The sequence below is a fragment of the Octopus bimaculoides genome, chromosome 6 (genome assembly GCF_001194135.2).
Source record: "Octopus bimaculoides isolate UCB-OBI-ISO-001 chromosome 6, ASM119413v2, whole genome shotgun sequence".
Taxonomy (NCBI): domain Eukaryota; kingdom Metazoa; phylum Mollusca; class Cephalopoda; order Octopoda; family Octopodidae; genus Octopus; species Octopus bimaculoides.
The window spans coordinates 40,772,464-40,778,105 of record NC_068986.1 but is presented as its reverse complement, the minus strand read 5'-3'; the positions used below and the strand labels follow the sequence as shown (position 1 = coordinate 40,778,105).

The 5,642-nt window shown below is 36.7% G+C and overlaps 1 protein-coding gene across 2 annotated transcripts in view; it reads left to right on the top strand.

Moving 5' to 3' along the window:
* Positions 1-5,642, top strand: part of LOC106876895 (17-beta-hydroxysteroid dehydrogenase 14) — a 33,640-nt gene that overhangs the window by 2,797 nt on the left and 25,201 nt on the right. The window lies entirely within an intron of this gene.

The window sequence follows — 5,642 nt, the reverse complement described above, 5'->3', positions numbered from 1 at the left end:
TTAAGCCCTTTTAGAGCTAGAAAAGGGTAAAATTTCATTTAAAAATATCCATTTTTCTGAGAGTTATGAGGAAACAAAGTAGGTGGGGGTACACATCTGTAGAAATGCCGAGTTAACCGTTCACATATTTAAGAACCTTGTAAGCCATGAACTCTACGGTCACTTTCAAAGTGAATCGGTGCTTGGTCGTAAAACAATGCAATAGTATACATTAACAGTTGATTTTTAAAAAGCTTTTTTCTGCGATTAACACAGTGTATCGTCTCTCAAACTGTACTGCCAGTTATGCTAGAATAGCTTCGAATTGGATAGTGATCAAGGCCTGATCACCCGGCACAGAAATAATAGTAAAGGAGCTCCACGTCGTCTTTGGCGCATGCAAGACTGCAGCATTTCCCAGATAGCTGTTACCGTCTGCATTATCTTCCAAGATAGGTCTTTTCGGGCAATCTTTGCGGCATGTTGCACATGCATATCAATGAACTCGTTTGAGATACTGGAATATGGTTGAAACAGAAATATTGTGCAAGATCTGCCTGAGGTTTCAATGGGTTATCAAAAAAATTATATCTACTAAAAGTTAGGACGCGGTTTCAAATACCGTTGAAGATAAAAACGTCTTCCGTTTAAATTTTTATATATTATTTAGTAACAAAACTGAAAGGCAGTTCTTTCATTGAAAAATTATATAAACTATTCGTTTTGTAATGATGACGTTAAGATTCTTCATTTAAAATTTTATATCTTCAAAGATGTAGCGGTTTCAAATAAGAAGGGGGTTACGCGTAGAAAAAAAAATCTTTCAGTATTTTACATTTAATTTTGTTTGTACCTCTAAAAATTCAGGTTTTATGCTCTATGAGTAAGACTTCAAATTTATAGAAAAATTTGAAATAAACTCAAATATTATCTAAATTAACAATTTAAAGAGCATAAAACATTTTTTTAAAAATAAATGTAAATTGAAACCTTCAAACCCAGCATGAATAAATTTTTGTATCTTACTTGGTATATGAAAGTGTATGCTAACATTTAAAATTCCATTCCTAAATGTGGAATTTTATTGGCACTACAACTGACTACTAAATTCTTGCAGCCACGAGGTCTCGAGTTCAATCCGTCGTGGCACTTCTCATTATCTATAGCTTTAGGCTGATCTCTATATTCTAATTTTGGCACAAGGATAGCAATTTTGAGTGTGGGTGTCAAAACGATTACATCGACCCAAGTACTTCTCTAGTATTTCATTGGCACCAAAATGTTAGCATGCAGTTTACTGTCATGAAATATTGATTTATATCTATATATATTGGCACAAGGCCAACAGTTTTGAGGGGAATGAGGAAGTCGATTACATTGGCCCCCACAGTTTTGAGGGGAATGAGGAAGTCGATTACATTGGCCCCCAGTGTTCAACTGGTACTTATTTTATCAACCTCGAAGGGATGAAAAACAAAGTCGACCTCGGCAGAATTTGAACTCAGAACGTAGAAACGGCGAAATGCCGCTAGGCATTTTGCCCGGCATGCTAATGATTCTGCCAGCTCATTGCTTTATATCATAAAAATATTAGTTTCAAATTCTGGCACAAGGTGGTAATTTTAGGGGAAGGGTAAGTCGATTACATCGACCTCAGTACATGACTGGTACTTATTTTATCAACCCCGAAAGGATAAAAGGCAAGGTCGACCACGGAAGAATTTGAACTCTGAACGGAGAGACGAACGAAAAATTGCTAAGCGTTTTGCCTGGCGTGCTGACGATTCTGCCAACTCACCGCCAAACCCTCGTAAAATATTGAGACTTAAACAGCCAGTGGCAGCGGATGAAAGTAAATTGTCCATAAAAAATAAAAGCATATTGCAACAGAAACCAGAAGTGACGACAATGATATAGCAAAATTTCATCAAACTCCTTTACTCTCCATCTGACGAGTAAGCTTCTTGAGTGGGTCTCGCCAATTTCTATACTCATGAAATTTGTTAACCATTCATTCAGTTTTGTTAATCCTAACGATGAGAGTATCTATACACTGACCATAGAAGGTCACCATCTCCAAGAAGAAACTCTGGCGACAATGTGAGACCAATGATGATTTATTTACATCATATTTTTGCGAACGTTTGTGATGAAACAAATTTAGAGGTTGAGAAAAACTAATCCATCATTTTTGGATGTATGTGTGCGTGTGGGTGTGTGTGTGAGACAGAGTGAGAGAGCGGTGTGTATGTAGTATTTACTCTCTTTCTCTCTCTCATACACACGCACACACACACACACTCATACACAAAGATGTATGCACATTTATGCATGTACGTATACATAACAAACCTCTCTCTCTGTCACACACACACACACACACACGTCCATTTCATCTGATGTGTTATACTGTGTGCGTCCGTGGGCGGTTCCACAATCGCCATTTATTTCAATTACTCTTGTGAGGATATTCACGTAAATCATTTGTTTCATTTAATCCCCATTTTAATTTTCGTAAAAGTTTCCAAGTACCAATAAGCAACAATTTCATTCCCGAGCAACGCCGGGTGCCTCTGCTAGTATTAAATATACGTACGTTTATGTATTTGATACATCGGTAGGGCACATATTTACATGAAATTACAGGATGTCATTGTGACATTTCCGATCTCTATCGCAATGTGCGTGTGCATATATGACTGTAAAATGCATACTAACCACACGTAAAGAGCCGGAAGAAATACCGTTATGCATTTTGTCCGTTGCGGTAACGATTCTACCTTCAGGTGATCTGTATAGATTATCAGTGAAATTGAGTAAACGGAAACTATATGGATGTTTATATATTAGTTTCCCCGATAAAGAACACGAACATCTTATAATAGATGTTATTAGTTTCCAAATTTATAGAAGTATTGAATTTTCAGTATTGGAAATAATTGTGTTGTAGTGTTTCACTTTCAGGAAATTCAAAACATTTCAATTTATTAAGGATGGAAATTACAGTTGCATCTGAAATGTATTTATAAGCTTCAAATGCAAACGAAATGTATTTATATAGAAATAAATATATTGAAGACAAAAAGGAAAGTGGAAACGCTTGTAAATATAACACTAACCCGTTTCTTCTTAAGAAAGAAAAAATATACATTAAAATAATCACGCAACTACCGTCTTACAAAGACATTTCAGACGTGACTATCCGGTCTTAATTTTTCACAATTTTTTTCATGACATTTTGCTGCAATTTTTAGCAGGTTGAACAAAAAAAATAACCTCCTTGGTTAGTTCGTGTCAATAACATTAAAAAGTGGTGTTTGCGTATTGCAACTCATGACCGACAAAAAAATAGGTCGAGTCTTGTTTTCATGTGACAATTGAATTGAAAATGAAATCATAAAACACGCCAAAACGAAAACAACTTAGTTTCTGTATATTCACTGCCATAAGAATAGTAACCCTGTTCATGTTGAGATAACTGCAGAGGTAGATGCTTTGTAAGAAAGAAAAACTGAGAATGGAACAAGCGGTATTGTTCTATTTGTACCTGCACGTTGACATGTAGAAGATTGCTTTTTTTAAAAAAATCCATATTTAGAGCAAACAGCTTTTTGCGAATCTCATTTGTTGTTTAAAATGGATTGTATATCTTCGTTTCAAGATATCCGTACACACAATATCAATTACATTTCAGTTTCGATTGATGATATATAGAGTACATTTCCTCGTTTACGTTTTTAATTAGATTTATCTTTTAAAATATTACTGTCACTTCATTTGCACCTCCCCTTCAACAATATATATATATATATATATATATATAATATAGAACATCATAATGATTATATCATAATGATAATGTGTATACAATGCATGCCATATTGTCTGACGAAATCTAATACTTTTGGGAAATGAACTTTGATAAGAACCTACTTAACAATGGATGATGTATTGTAACAATTCTGTTTGAAACATACTGGAATTTTAGGGCACCAAGCTGACAGAATCATTAGCACTCTGGACAAAATGCTTAGTGACATTTCATCCATCGTTATGTTCTGAGTTCAAATTCTGCCTGGGTTGACTTTACCTTTCATTCTTCTGGGATTAATAAAATAAGTACCTGTTGAATGCTAGAGTCGATGTACTTGATTTTTCTCCCTTCTCCAAAATTGCTGGCCTTGGGCCAACATTTGAAACCTGTGTGTGTATGTGTGTGTGTAAATTCATTATTTGCACCATGGTGATCTGTGAGAATTGAAACAATAACTTGCATGTGTTTTCTGGCAAGATTTGAACACAAATATCCTAATTATTGTGCTCTTCTTCACAGGAAGGTAGCCTCTACATTGCAACAATTCTATTTTCATAACACATTTGATTTATTAGTGCAAGGGATTCTGAAACAACCAGTGTTTCAACATATTTCATCAGCCAGAGGTACCCTGACTGACAAATCTAGCAAGAGCCAATGGCCTTGTTTGTAATTTCAGCAAGCAAACTCTTTGATGACCCATGCTGGTATCTACCAACCGATAATAAATCATTTGCTAGGTAAAGTGCAAGAACTGAAATGTGTATTCTTAATGATATATCTGCTCATTGTGGAGGCGCAATGGCCCAGTGGTTAAAGCAGCAGACTTGCGGTCATAGGATCACGGTTTCAATTCCCAGACCAGGTGTTGTGAGTGTTTATTGAGCGAAAACATCTAAAGCTCCACACGGCTCCGGCAGGGGATGGTAGCGAACCCTGCTGTACTCTTTCACCACAACTTTCTCTCACTCTTACTTCCTGTTTCTGTTGTGCCTGTAATTCAAAGAGTCAGCCTTGTCACACTCTGTCACGCTGAATATCCCCGAGAACTACGTTAAGGGTACACGTGTCTGTGGAGTGCTCAGCCACTTGCACGTTAATATCACGAGCAGGCTGTTCCGTTAATCAGATCAACTGGAACCCTCGACGTTGTAAGCAACGGAGTGCCAGCAGCAACAACATCTGCTCAAACCCTGTTAGATTTATTAGTTCAAGTACATCTAGTTAAGACATATTGAAACACTAGTGTCCCATAATCCCTTGCACTAATGAATCGAGTGTATTATGAACACATTCACTACAAAGGAGAAGCTGCACTTTGGTGACAAACACAGCAGCAATTAGCATATTTACCTACAAATCTGCCGAAATGTATTAGAAAATGATATGAAGGTCATTATTTCAGTTATCACTGTTTACCATGCAAGGGGAACCAAAAAAGCAGAATATGCACCACCTCTCTAGGAAAGAGGAAAAGGAAGAATAGAATGAAAGGGAGTGTTAAAGAGAAACAGATTTTCTTATATATATTTGATGTGATTCAGTCACTGGCCTGCAGCCATGCTGGAGCACTGCCTTGTCAGGTTAACCAAACAAGTTGACTCCCACCCCAGTACTTACTTTGAGTCTGGTACTTATTTTATTGGTCTCTTTTGCTGAATTTCTTTGTTAAAAGGATGTAAAAAGAAAAAACGAAAGTTGGGGCAGATAAGCACATACAGTCCCTTCTTAAAGAATGGGCACACTAAGCAGTTGCCAAGGTGCCTCAGGAGTCTAGGGGCCCAGTTCTGATCTATGTATGACTTTCATTGCTGTCAAAATATGCTCTAGTCCCATGCTTTGATTTGCT